Here is a 15,333-nt window from a genome sequence, read left to right as displayed (position 1 = left end):
TAGTCATTATATTGTAGGTAATCATTAAGTATTCAAAAATGTGAGTAGTTACTCACCATCTGCAGGTTAACTAGTGGTAAATTAGCAGTTAATGCCATGGTTCACTGGCTGTTTCTTATTATTAACTATGACAATATTTATGGGGGTTAACCTGTAGTTAGTTGCTCAGTCGCTCCCAGGTTAACTGGCAGTTATTTACTAATTCACAGAGTCGAAGTCAAAACCACTCTATCCGAGACAAAGACATGCCCGAGACCCGAGTGCAACCAGACCAGCAACCATCATGACAAGCTGAGTCCAAGAAAAGACCAAGACCATAAAAATCAATTTAGAAAATCATTGAAAGTTGAACAGTAAAAAAGCACTCTCTCTTCAATTTTAGTTTGCCTTTAAATAAGTCTGACAGCAAAAAAAAAAACAAGCTGTCTGCAACTCAGAGCACCATAATGCAAAAATCTCAAATCTAAGCAAACTTGGTCAACTTACTCATTGTCCAAAATAAACCACTGTATAAATTATAAAACCACTGGCAAGTCTAGAATTGTTTTACATAAATGAAAATAAGAGCAATGGTCTGGATCAGTCTTGATGGAAATTTCCAAGTCTGTCCAGTCCAAGACCGAGACAAGACACAATGCTTTCAAATCCAAGACAAGACCAAGACATTCAAACTCGACCTTGAGACAGTTTCGAGTCCTACAACACCATTATTTCATTCCCTTGTTAAACAGCGATTAACAGATCTTTAGTTACCTGGTTAGCTGGCTGGTAGCCACTCATTCAATCTCTGGTTTACTAGAAATCTCCCATACACAGTGTTTGGGAAGGGCAGGACTTTAATTCACATTCATGATGGGCCAGTTAGAGTGACAAGACAAAATTAGGTAGTAGGCAACGGTATTCAAAGCTATTTGAGCTAGCGCTGCCGTAGTGTTTGAACAGTGAAGCTAAAATTCATACTAAGAGAAGCTTTTAGTGTGACTCTTTGTTTATGTTTCAATAAAGCTTTTCTACAACTACGTATAACCAAATTGCCTGGCAGTAGACACTGTACACACCAGGTTACAGTTCAACGTGACCCACCTGTAATGGTTGCAAACTTATGCCAGAACAGGTCTGCATAAGAGTGAAAACACATTTTTTTTCCATCATGAAAACCTTTCAGTGTGGCTCTTTGCCTTTCTTTAAATAAATAAATCTGATCCAGCTCTGTTAAAACTGCTGCTTTACTTGAGCTACATCTGAGCTAACTACTACACTGGAGGCAGCCATTACTAATAAACCACTGTACAACTTAACCTGACCTGTAGTTACTACCTTGTTCCCCTCAAATGTCGCTGATTGGCCAGATCTGTCTGCAGGTCTGGCACAAATGATGCAGATTGGAGCTTTGGAAGATGGATTAACCTGATGACAGACATGGATTCAGGTGAATGCATCTGCTTTGCAAGGTTATTTGTTCTTACCTAGTTAACTAGCAGATTGTTGCTCATTCTTTCCAGACAGTTACTCATTTGTTTTTAAAACTATGGCAAATTGGACATTTTAGAGGTTTCCCCAGTAAGAAAAAATGGAGACATCAGATGTTCATCATAAAGCATTTGCAATTAAAGGGAATTTTTTTGGACCAGTTGTTATAAAAACTGGCATTTTGTTTTAAAGACTGCATGCTTTTTATGTGTGTATGTTGCATTGGCAATTTTTATAGCACTGGTGAAGTGTGACCGACCCTTTTACTGCAACTCATTGATTCCTGGGAAGCATTTTTCCTGGATGTGTATTAAAGGGAAAATACTAGTTGACTTTGACACAAAGGGCTGGAAGAGGCTGCTGCTGCTGTGTTAAAATGTCAAAAGCAAGTTATTTTGCCTTCAATCCTTGAGTCTGTGCTACTAGAATAGGCCTGAGGAGGTTTGTGAGGAATTTGTACACAGCAGGACCAAAGGCATCACTCACACTAACCCTCTATTGGAATCCATTTGTTAAAGTGGTTTTTGGTGGCTCAGCAGCCTGCAGTGGTGCAGCTTTACTCGCTCACACCTTTGTCATGAGTCATTCTCTCCCTCTCACTGGGTTTTCCTGTCAATCTCCTCTGTGTGTTGAAAGCAGAATACACTAAACTTAGCTGCCCTGAGGCAATCTGTGATCCATCTGATCTTCTGGACAGCAGGCACTGCAAGATACAATATTTTATTATGAGCAGGGCTGCTCTATTATCAGATGATAGAAATGAAATATCTCCTCTGTGCCCTGTTTGGTATTAATTTGGCAGCTATTTTAGATCCAGTCCTATTCTGTTGATGGAAATGCGTTGCACTGCCAAAGTTTTAGTTTAGCTTTGGTTGAAAAAATAAAACACATTTGAGTCCAGTTTTAGTCAATTAAGGGCCCTCCATCCAAGACCTTACTCTGTCAAATTTGTTGTTGTCTTAAAAAAAAAAAAAGATAAATAAAATAATAATAATAATAATAATAATATGCCAGACTGTATTTCACTCATATTAATGTACCAGCCCTACATTGATTAATCTGAAAAGTGTATGCTCACATAAATTGAATGAAGGATTACTTATTAGAGGATTTTCACAGCAGAGATGGGAATCATTGATTTATATTGATATTTATACTTTTATCAGAACCCAGTAATGTGAATGTTTTTAGTTATATGGTTAAAGTTGAGACAATATAGTGTTTTTAGAAGATATGTGCATATCTATATTAAATTGTTGGGTAAAACAAACATTTATTTCTCCCTAAAACAACTATTCCTAAAAGTTCTCACTAAAACATGAATTTCCTTCCCTGATGTTACATTTTAACTGGAGTTGTGTGCATTAATGCTTTGTCCACAATGTGATTAAGGACCATTTTTAGTGCATTTATTTTAAATTAAACATTTTACTTGTTAATAGTCCTATTTATTTCTTTTTCAATCCATGACACGCTCCTTTTTCCATGGTCAAGTTTACCTAATTATCTTTGGTCTATCTAAAGTTCCTAATGATAAAAGCAGACTGTAACCAAACTGGAAGTGTACACCAAATCCACAAGGCTTTTGCTCACTGAGTTCGTTTTATTCGTCTGAAATTTTTTTAACATGTTGTTCTAATCATGTTTACACACTGACACCAACATTTTTGTCCGTCGATTTTTGCATCAGTCCAAGTCATTTAAATGGTTGACAGATGATTCAGAACAGTGCCTGCTGATTTCTTCTCGCTCCCAACCCCTCCACTCTCTCTCTCTCTCCCTCTCTCGCACCGAAACTTTATGGTACAACCCATGATGTGCCTGTGTGTTAAGTGGATATCAACCATGGAAATATAAAAGATAAGGGCACAAGTTTGTTCTCACAGCCACCTAACAAAGACCAAACTAAAAACCAACTTGGCACAGCTGTGATGTCAGGGCTGGTGCCGTATGAAGCTCTCTGTCAGGATGGATCAAGAAGGATTTTTGAGGAGTAACAGAGCCACAGGCTCATCCTCATAGCTTATGTACGTCACAGTAAGAAACAAATTGCCATATTCTTCAAATTTTCGCAGTGCTTGCAAATAAAACCAAATGGACTCCGTGTGCAAGGTTTGATTGTGTGACACTTGTTCAGAATATGGATCCGAAAAAAAAAAAAAAAACGCATTTGAAAATAATGGACTCAATGTGCAAAGACCTTAAGCGTGCTTACCAATCCTGCTTAGGTTGATTATGACTGTCTAGCAGCAGCAGTCATGATAATTTGTGTGCATGCTTCTTACATCAGCAGCAGCTGGAGTTGGCATAATATTTCACCCTAAAGATGGTTAAGGGTACTGCATTTTGGTTTAATTTGAAACAAGTCAGACATTTTGCATTCGTTTTTGTTATCAAGATCTGTTTTTAGATCGTTATTGTCTTGTTCTTATCATATCAGATCAATCAACATTTTGTCCACTGAGATCAGTTTTGGCAGATGTAAGTTTAAAGAGGTAATTATCATTATTGGCAGGTAACATTTTAGCCAATATTTACAGCCAATATCATCTTTAAATATTGGCTATTATACTATGGTTTTGGGGAATATTTCATTCTGATTGGCTCTGACGATTCCTTAGGTGTCCTCTGCAATGCATTGGATGGTTCAAGCCACTGTGTCATCCATTAATCCCTGATGATTGCACACCTCGTCAAGCATTAACCCTTACATAATGACAGTAAATATCAGCTGTATGTAGGAGTAAGTTAGTAAGAATTTAGGCAGGACTAACAGACCTACGTCAGCTGAAGTCTCTATTCATCCTCAGTCCTTACACTTCAAAGCGTGTTTTAAGGACTGAAGTTTAAGGTCTGAACTACACTTTTATAGTGGTGTCAATATCATGCATTTCTAATATTTTGTCATGGTTTTTAGTTGAAGCTAGTTGTATTAAGTTTGATTGGATTGAAACCAAAAGTAACTTAAAATGAAGACATACAGTGACACACTCCTCTGTCTGCTTTCAATATATATCTGTCTCTTGTCCAATTCAGCACATACAACGACTAAAGAAGACACATCAGAGTTGCAGGCATTCGTGGAAACGTAGGTGCTAATGCGCTGACAGCTCGCACCATGTTGACCATCAGCGTTTCCAACTCCAGCATGGCCTCCTGTCTTTACCAAGTTATCAAATCAGTTTCTTAAAAGGGAAATGTTGAGTATTGTGAAACCACTGTGGACCACGAGCATATGTTCACCACAAGAGTTTGGCTCCAGAAATAGATGTTCACAAAATGCAACAGCATGCTCAACACATGTGGGTTTTGATGGGACGCTCGTATCGCACAGTTTGATCTTCTAAGTTTCATTGATATTCTGAGCAGAAAGCGCCTGTGTATGTTGAGCGTCGTGTTAACTCCGGGTCATTTTGACAAGTGTAAACACTCGATCTCCTCATCAAATTCCATTAAACCCAGTAAGAACACAAACACAGTCTAAAAAAGTAGCCCCCAAGCAGCAGCATTAAGCGAGTGCTCTCATAGGGACATAAATAGTGTGATGTTTCTCTCATAAATCACTTTGAGATTGTACATTTGGCCCCGGTGAAGGCTTCAGGTTTGCACACCCCTTCTCTAAACAGGTTCTCCTGGAGCTTCTCACAACTCCAGTGCATGTGTGAGACTCACTGTTTGTGTACAGTGCATATGTGTATGCAAGGTTAGCAGGCCTGATCCGTTTTAAAAAGAGTCTTGCTGTAATCAAAAACAATAACCGCTCTGAGCGTAAACTCTTCCAAAGCCCCCCTCCACCCTCCCCCACCCTTCCCTTGAAGTATGAAATAATATTCTGTGTGTGGGCCCTGGCCGAACGCTGAGAACGCAAACATTTCACAATAAAGTTGTTTAAATAAAGGCCTTGGCATAGATGGCTGGGAGATAGAGGACATGCTGCGTTAATTACAAGCGCCCGTTAAAATAAACCGCCGGTATAAAATATGACTCCCTCCCTCTCCCATTCTCGGGGATTTGAACCTATAAAATGTCAGCGAGGTGTATACCTCAGATGTGCTGTTTGGAGACCAAACACAACAGCAGCCCTTCTGGTTAGAGATTGGAAATGAGAGATAGACAGACAAAGAAAGAGAACGAGGAGAAGGGAGGGCAAGATCCGCAAAAAAACACAACGGAGCTCTACAATCAACAAAGAAAGCAGTGTTTACTCTGCATTTAAAGACTCACAAATTCTTTTCGCCCCCGCCTCGCCGTTGCGTGGCGTTAACCGTAAGGGAAAATAGCCCAGTTAAGCACCCGGTTTATTATTCTTCAAACTCGTGTCTGAAAAGTAATATGCTTTAAAGGCACAGTGATTGTAGCGCTGCTCTCTCCTCTGTATCTGTTTCAGCTGCACTCTTACGGCGGTATGAGTAAAGTTACACAGCAAGGAGAGAGGCAGAGAGATGGATTATTTTTCCTGAAGCGTGGACTTAAGTTTCTGTTCTGTGCTGCTGGGTGGCCCACTCCTCTTTAGCCATGTTAACATAAGAATAGAGGGGTGGCCGGGGGGTGAGGGACGGGTGGGGTAGCCGGATAGCTGGTTTAAATTATTCTGCGCCTCCGCTGCTGCATAGCAGGAGCTGTTGTTATCCACTTAGAACATCAGACGATTTGTTCCTTCTCCTTCTCTCTTCTCTCCCTCTCTCAACCCTGTGGGCGTCTTTATCCAGGACCCTTTGTACCAGTGTGATGTTATAACGCCTGCTGAAGCCACCGTGCACCTCAGTCCCTGCTAACACACTCTAGTGATACAGAGTTATTTAACACTAGAAAGGCCAGAAATCCAAGCCTACTAGAAAGACTGTGAGAGGTCACTTTGACTGCTAGACTAAGAACACTGTCATCTCTGAATATAGACACCCAATACAAACAGAGATAGATTTATTATGTAGGGATAGGTTTTATTTCTTATAATTCAAATGACACAAAAATGCACATTTTAACTTGTGTAGACAACTTTCAATACTGTTGTCATCACATACAACAAATCAGAATGATTTAATAAAAAAAAACACCTGTGATTTGATCCTCTTATATGGTTGAATAGAAATATCCAAGGATGATCAACAAACTTTTACAGAAAGCATATTGTAGGGGCGTAATTGTCCTGATCACTGGAAAGTTTGTGCGTAACAATAAATAATGCAGTGCTGTTGCCTACTATCTTCTATTTAACCAGTATTTTCACTCAAACAGCGATGAGCCGTTTGCTCAGTTTTTTTGTGCATAAGGTATTTTTTTCCTTTAGTTAATACAGAAAAATCATTTTCATTTTATTGAAGCTTCCTTAAGGGGAAATGTTAAACGCTAAGCTAGCGCAACATAGCAAAATAAACTTAGCCAATTTATTTTCATTTACATTTGTTAATTTTTTTTATGTTATTGTAATTGTGTTTTTTGTGATTATGTTTTTGAGATTTAAGATTTTTGGGGATTTTTTTTTTACCTGTATTAATAGTACAGCTGAAGAGAGACAGGAAATATGGGTAGAGAGAACAGGGGAGGACATGATCTGTAGCAATTAATATGAGGGCCCAATGTAAAAAAAAAAGTTACGTTTCACAGCTATTTTGAGTTGAGGGGCCCAACTTAAATAACTTAATGTAGCCATTTAGCTGACATAACATGCTCAAAGCTTAAAATGCTAAGTTGACAGGATTTTTTTTCCACTGGATAAACACATTTCAGTTGGCTCAACCAAAAAAATTATGCCAACTATTTTGCTTAAGCCCCCGGAAAATGTTTGCTCAGCTTAAATCTATATGTTCAGATGGTATATATTTTACATAGTTTAAGAAACTTTAGTGTTGTATAACCTAGTTCAGTTATTAAAAGTTCACCCTATACTTCACAATTAGTTCCCCCAACATTTATCAAATTGGGTATTTTACAGTATGCAGCAAACGGCACCGAGACCTGGGATCCTGTGACCATTGCGTTGAGGGCTATAGCCTCTGTGTGTGGGTGCCTGGTAGACCAGCTGGGCTGAACCGGCCCCTGATGTTGATTTTATATCAAACCAATATGATGTGTCTTGTCAATGCTGATTTTCACGTTGAGTTGGACTTCTCTGTACTAAGATGATTGGCTTTAGTTTGTAGATTTTGAGGTGATTTTGGATTACGACAACCATGATGAAATACTAAATGACAGCCAGTTCAATGTTCTCTGATGTGTCTCTCTAAAACAGCTGGATAGAACTACTAAACATCTAAAACTGGTCCAGTTTAGAGCTCACTCTATGAGAAACAATGAATATTACCAAGCAATCAAGATGCAGCTACAACTGCTGTAAGATGAATCTGTTTAAAATATTTGCAGTAAAAACGAACTGCCTGTGGTGCCCAAGGACCGCCTTGGTTCACGTCCAGCCTGTAGCTCCTTTCCTGCATGTATCCCCCACTCTCTCATCCCTCTCTCTGACCCTATCCACTGTCCTCCTCTTTGAATAAGGACATAAAAAACAGTTTATCTTTGAAAATGACTGCCTGTGGTGTTCCTAGGTGGAAGTGATTATATTTGCTTTCCTTTTGTGCAATTTGTAAAAATAACATTTCAAATGGAAATATAGTCAATTTTTAGAAAAGTCAAGGACCAGCAGTACTGCAACTTTTTTGTATTTATGTATTTTTATTCTTCATAATATAGTGCAAGAGACAGAATACAATGTAATAAAAATCATTCCATCCTCCCCTGAGTCTTACACTGTCCTCTTTGTCACAGATGAGTCTGGATTGCAGAGAGGACCCTGCCCTCTCCCAGACTCACCAGTGTTCAGTAAAAGCAGCATGGAATGACTTCATACAGACAAAACAGACAGGAACTCAACAAGGCAAACATGGCAATGAGAGTTGAGAGTATTACAAACGTGAAAACAATCTAGATGACTGCTTTGTTCTTTCTAGTGTTAATCCAGACAATAAAACACACCGTAAATGAACAAATCTAACTTTAAATGTACCCAAAACACAGTTTTACTTTAGTTCTCCGGCAGGATGCTGTGTTTTACCTCCAACTGAGCTAAACTAATCAAGTCTCCATTCCAGTGAAAGATTGCGCCGCTGCAAGGATTACCTCAAAAATCTAAATATCAAATGTTAACTCTCCATACCGCGGGCTGTCATCCAAGCTCAGTGACGAGCGCTGTGACGCTCGCTGGCCCAGATGAGGAATGCAGTTATGAGGAGATATTTGTATACATTCAGTCTGCGCCTTGGAAAGCAGAGCTGGCGGTTGAGCACAGCTTAAAGACATCTGGATGCGATGAAATGCCATTTGTCTAAACAATCAAGAGTCTTACCAAAGCCACCCAACGTGCGCTGTGCTTTTAGTACATACTTGTGCAATGTGCTTCAACAGAAAGCGTTATTGACAAATATTTCATTGCGACAGCCTCGAAAGATCTCAGAACGAGATTCTTCTTTTGCATCATTCCAGCTCTGTGCTGTAAACATAAAGCATTTGTGACGGCTGTGTACTTGAGGATGGATGAGATGTGATGAAGTTCATTCTGAAGGGGGGAAGGTGGAAAATAAGACAGACATAAAACCATGGTGGCATTTGATTATAAATAAGGCTGAGGCCAATCAGCAGGATCATAATCTAAATACTTAAATGTAATGCTCATTTTTCTTACTGGGAATTATATTTGCTTATATTATAGCTTATATTTTGTAGGTGGTCACTATCCAGGACTGCAGCAGAGCAATCAGAGAGTATACACGAAGCTGACATCCAAAAGATACAATATCAACATGCTGAGATGGATTTCTCTGCAGGCTAAAAACACAAAATCACAAGATAGAGAATGAGGCATCATCTGTCAGAAGAAATGCCACACCTATATATTTATTTTCCCCTTAATTTCATTTAAACAAATGGTCTGGGCAGTCATGGCAGCCAGTGGGGTGTGTGAGTGAGTGTTTGTGTGTGTGGTGGAAGAGAAGGGGGCAGGCAGACATGACTGGGATAATAAGCGTCATGGAATCTAATCAGATTTCTAAGAGGAATTGATTGTTGTGAGGCAGCCGGTGCAGGAGTGGGGTTGACAATAAGCTGAAATTTAAGTGTTAATTTTTATGCTAATCCTCTGGCATCTCTGTGTGATGCAATTTGGTCCAGCAGCCCCTCGACTTTGCGCCGCAGATATGAAATTGTCCCGCGCACAGAGAAAATGTCAGCTTGCCAGACCCTGAAAGCTGGTAATTTATTAGGTATGTTTCTATTAGTATGTGTCACAGTTGTTAGGGAGCCACATGCGCAGGCAGGCAGCCACAGCACCTTGTTCTCTCCCTCCTCTCCCCTCTCGCTTTCTCTATCTCTCTCTTTCTATTCCTCCACCAGACTCGTCTGATCCTCCTTTCTCTTTCTTCTTTCCTCCCTGCATTGCCATCCACTTCTTTAGCTCACACACGCACACATGCACACAAAGGCACACACCATGCTTGTTCTTAAGATGGTCTCGGCTCAGTGGCTGCTACACTGGGGCCTTAATGTATTATCATATATCGGGTGGTCCTTGCCCCCTGGACAAAAGGCTATTTAATACAATTTAATGACATTCCCGAGAATGAGAGGAGGAGGAGGAGGGGGGTAAAAAGAGAGGGATAGAGTAAGAGAATAAAAGAGAGAGAGGGTGGGAGAAGGGGGAAAGGGAAGAATAAAAAAAGAAAAGGCAGAGGCCCAGATGAAAATAGCATCTGTGTTTTTCATGGCTCACCCATGCAAACATCGCAGGGTAAAATGCGTGACTTTCCCTCTCTTATGCTCTCTCCCTCTCTCTCTTGAATATCTCTCTACCTGCGCAGAAATATGTAGCATGAGGCCTGATAAGGTTAAGTATTAGTCGACTTTAAGAATCATCTGGGCCTCAGCAGGCTGCCAAAAAGAAAAAAAGACAAAAGATACACCATAAAAACCTCTGAAAATTCTTCTGAGCGCAGATGTGTGTGTTACTGGTGAGTTCTGCCTTTCTCCCATGCAGGATACAAATTGTGTACCCATGGACAAGAGATTGTGGAGGAACAATGTGTGCATATATGAGATTTGGCACAGCAGAGAAAGGCTGGTGCAAGTGAAACACTCATTCCTAATGTGGAAAACATCTCATTTCAAACTGAATTCTAGGGTCAAACAATGCATCCAAGAAATCACGTTCACATTCCACTGCAAAAATATCTTTAAATGGACATTAAGTCACTTTTGTTTTATTGTTTAAAAAGGAAACAGTGCGCCTGCAGAGTTAGAAAGGTGCACTAACAGTGCTGTGCAACAGTACATTTGAAAGTAACTGGAGACTTTACTGAGTTGCATACTGAGAGGAGTGCCATATAAAAGTACTTTTGTTTCACCAAAAATACCACAGTTTAAAGATCACAAAGGGACTTCTCACTACCACATGTGCTTGTGCAAAGAATCCATTATTTGATTCATGACTGCAATGATGAAACAGCAACGTGAATACAGTGGAGCTTAAAGATAAGCCTACACAGCTGAAGAGTCTAATTATGAATACATCAAGTGAGTCTGCTTTTGGGCATAAATAAATTAATAAAATGAATAAAATCATTAAATATCACACCTTTTCTATAATATCTATGATTATCAAACAAAATGAAAATTAAGAAGTGGCAAAATGGCAGTGTTAGCTCCGAAAGGCAATACAAGAAGTTCAAAGGATGCTCCAAGATGACAGATATTATGGGTGTCTGCTAAGAGAAACTATTAATTTTTTAATTTGCACAGTAGCCCATAGCGGCTAGCATTTATACAAGGGGTCTTTGGTAAGAGCAAGTGTGTTAAGGCCTCTTCTGTTGGGAATTGATCCACTCCATTTTAATGTTTAATTGACTTTAAACATTGTCAACAGATTATCTAAGATACGATATGTACTCTACAATATGCACACTATTTGTTTTTTAAAGGAACAATTGGCATGTTATTATTTTTTTTTTCTAATTGATGTCTTCTTGAATATTTTCCAGAGAAATTCTTGTTTTTTAATGTATTATGTATATTTTTTTATTTTGGGGGATGAATCTTGTCATGTCAGCTGCCATAGTTGTGATTTTAATTGCCCAAACTTACCTTCCTAAAATGGAACCCCCCCCTACACTTGGCATTTGCAGTGATTTGGAACCAGCACTGCCTCTGTGACCGTCTTCTCAATACTACTTTTTCTTTTAAAATTGATGAGACTGATCAATAATTAAGAAAAATGTCACCTCATTAGGTAGATTCACTAAACTGACATGCAATGTTTTGTTTTCATTCATAAATTGCTCTAACCTGACATGCCAGATGGGTTTGTTTCACACATCCATCTGGAAAACCTTCCATTGACGGTGTTCGGGAAAGGGCAGAGCATTTGGAAAAAACTTGGAGGGTGACTGGATGAACATTCTGTCTGTCACAGCTTTACAGGTCAATCAGAGCAATGAAACACGTGATGTAGCCGTTACCGAGGTGCGCCACTACCAAAGAGTAAACTCCATAGATAACTGCATAATGCTGACCATGGGGACTGTAGACTTTTGTCATTTTTGAAAAGTAAACAACTCAATGCTGTTCTTTGTTCTTCTTTTAAAGAAGAAATGTCGTCAAGTTCTGACGAATCTGGCACTTTAGCAGCATCCACGCTAATTTCATCGGCCATAATTGCACCGGCCTCTTGTTGCTGCTTGTCTACCTCATGACTCTGCTGTGCCAGAAAGTACTGGCCCTCGATGCTGATTGGTTCTGTCACTTTCTAACCGGGCCCAAACTGTTCAGGTGGGAGCTTTGCAAGATGGATTCGCCAGTGAGAAACACGGACACGGTGAATCCATCTGCTTTGCAAGGTTAAAATTTCTCATAATGAGGGAGAAATGCATTTAAAAGTGCACTTCCAGGTTCACGCTGAAAGTTATGCCAGATCACATGTGCATCCTGGTATCCCAGAGAACATGTATGTACAATATGGGACTGCTTCAAACATGAACATGGAAGTGCACTTTTAAGTGTACTTCTCCCTCATTATGAGAAATTTATGAATGAAAACAAAACGTCAACAATCTGTTTAGTAAATACACATGATGAGGTGTAAATTTCCTCAATTCAAAGCAAGAAGTAAGCAGTAGAGGTGGACGGAGCTGGGTAGTGCTGATCTGTGCTCATCTTTTTTTTTATTTTGGTTTAGAGCTCCCTGGTGGGGAATTTCTATGTAAAGTATGTTAAAGTAAGTGGAACTTAAAGTTACCATTGAAGGTAAAGGAATAAACAAATCTATGGGTCAATGCTGAAGGTTTATTTTATTATTACTGTGTACATGTTACCACATTAAAAAGACAAAACTGACACTCAGGTCCAGCAGCATAACCTGAAACGCCACATAGATTGTTTCCCATGTCTTCATCCATCTTGGCAGTTATCCACCGAAAAAGTCTGGGAAAGCCAGAAACTGTGAAAAATAATCATGGAGGATGATTGGAAGGACAGTCTGTCAGTCTTATTCATTATGGGCCAATCAGGGTGAGGACTTATATGACATAGTGGGTATGAGCAGCCTTTGAGTGACGCTAACTATTAGTGGAGCCAGTTAATGAAACACCAAAGCCATCTTTTCAGCAAAGAAAAGCTTTCAGTGTGGTTCTTTGCTCTTCTTTTAATAATGAATTGTGGTCTAGTTCTGAAAAAAAAAAAAAAAAAAACTGCCTCTGTACTATAGCTACATCCAGGCTCATTGCTCAGTTACCATTGTTTACCAGCTTGCAGTTGAACTAAACCCTGCACTGCTGCTAAGATGAAGAGCATCTGTGCAGATGCTACTTTGATGCAATGAATAATTTGGACATTGGAGGCCTGCAGTGTATGAGGCAAATCTTGTTTACTTCATGAAATCTTTTGCCCACATTGGTTTGGACAGGAGTTCATACTGTCCTTTGAATATTTTATAAAAATTAAAAAGAAAAACACCAGTCCTTATTATATCTTTATAACATAGACAGAGTTACGTTGTTCTGAAATGCAGGATTTAAATTCCTCATCATATTTATCATATTTTGTTATTAGCTGCTAGAATATTATAATAAATACAGTTGGTTAAATAAATGTGCTAAGTAACTTTCCACCGCCACCTGTTAGCCGGTAAAATTCTCCCCGTTCTTCTGTGTAAGTCATCGATGAGGACTGACAGGAAAAGAGCATCAGACTGTTTCCAGCAGATTTCCATTGTTATTTTCTCCTCTCTCTGCTATTTGAATCTCTTTTTCGTCATCCCCTTCTTTCTGTTTAAACACAGTTAAAATGTCTGTGCTCCCTGCTCGTGTGTTGAGTGCTACTAGAAAGCCAGTCAAAACTGTACTCAGTGGGCCCAGAAACACACTGAAAGGTTTGGATGCAATTCACATATAGGTCAATTAAATGCAACAACATCTGCTCTCTCTCTACCATTTGCATATGGCATTCATATGTTAATGATGTCCCTTGTTTTTTTCCGTATGTGTGTATGTGCATGTGTGTTTGTGCGTGCTATTTGTTTCTCTCTGTGTGTATTTTTTTTCCTGTACTTCCTCCCCTCCTCCCAGTCTCTTTGTATCTCCAAACAAAAAGAGATGCAGAAAATTTGGATTCATACTTCCTTTTTCGGAGGAAAAAAAAAATAGATACGCCCGTCCTATTTTCACTTCCTCTCGCTTGACGATTAAAGGGGAGGTTAGACGAGTGCCACAGTTGTTCCAATTGCCGTGCCCCTGATTTCTACAAGAAGCCCCTTTAACAGCAGAGAAGGAGAGGCCCTTTCTCTTCCCCAAGCAGCTTAATGCCTTATAAATCAATGATGACACAGATGGACTAGCGATAATCTATTTAGAATGCCTCACAGCAAATATTGTTGTGCAGATGATTAGACAGCCAGTTATTTTAACTCAGACCCCTAAACCCAATCTTCCGCTTATCGTAATGCTGCTCAGATTTATGGTGCCAATTTGGGATTTGATATATTTTATATTTAAAAAGAGAAAACGTGAGGGATTAAAAGTGAGGCGAGGTTGTGGCAGGGCAGTCTTCATCGACATGTTTGTTTCTCTCCATGCATGAGTGTTTGAGAAACACAGAGGGTGGCATGGGCAGCTTGACGAACAAAAGGCACGAAGAGGTGCCGGTGTGGGTGCCAAGGCCGTAATGATCAGGCATGTTTCTTTAAAGCAAGGGGGAGACAGACCTTTAGCAGGATTGTATCTCCGGGGCATTTGGTATGTGCGTGAGTGCGTGTTTGTGTGTTAGACAGTCTAGTGACACAAGGGGGGTTAATGGCAATCCAGGGTCTCTGCCCCTTTTCATGGTCGATGGGTCTCAATTTAGCGTGCGGGGGTGAGGAGGAGGAAGAGAAGAGAAGTAGAGGAGGAGAAAAGAGGAGTGCAAAAATGAAGTGGAGGTTGTCAGACGTGGCAGCTGCTCGGAGGCCCTGATAAATATAAGCCCTTATTGATCGGTTGAAAATGAAAGATCCCCGAGTGGCGTGCAGTATTTAGCTTCTTGTCTGCCTCGCGTCAGCGGTGGCCTTGCCCTGGAGGGATAGATTTTCAGCTGTGCCTCCGGGCACCGCAGAGCGCTGGCTTTGATTTCATCTTTAACCTTTTTCGGCTGCGTTCCCTTGACCTCTGCAGCATCGCTCGCTGAATTTGTTAGATTTTCATCTTGACATCGACCCCTCCTCCCCTCCCCCACCACCTCATATTCTTCTTCCTTTCCACCCATCACTGTCTTCTTCTTCATGCTGTATCCTCTGTCCATCTTCCTCCTCGCCTCCTCAGGTCTATATTTCATTATCACCTCCTCTTCTAATCC

General features: G+C 40.0%; 1 protein-coding gene across 2 annotated transcripts in view; it reads left to right on the top strand.

Moving 5' to 3' along the window:
* Positions 1-15,333, top strand: part of znf536 (zinc finger protein 536) — a 365,283-nt gene that overhangs the window by 123,127 nt on the left and 226,823 nt on the right. The window lies entirely within an intron of this gene.

The sequence above is a fragment of the Cheilinus undulatus genome, linkage group 1 (genome assembly GCF_018320785.1).
Source record: "Cheilinus undulatus linkage group 1, ASM1832078v1, whole genome shotgun sequence".
In the NCBI taxonomy this organism is placed as follows: Eukaryota; Metazoa; Chordata; class Actinopteri; order Labriformes; family Labridae; genus Cheilinus; species Cheilinus undulatus.
The sequence above is the reverse complement of the archived record's forward strand: the minus strand, read 5'-3'. Positions and strand labels throughout refer to the sequence as shown.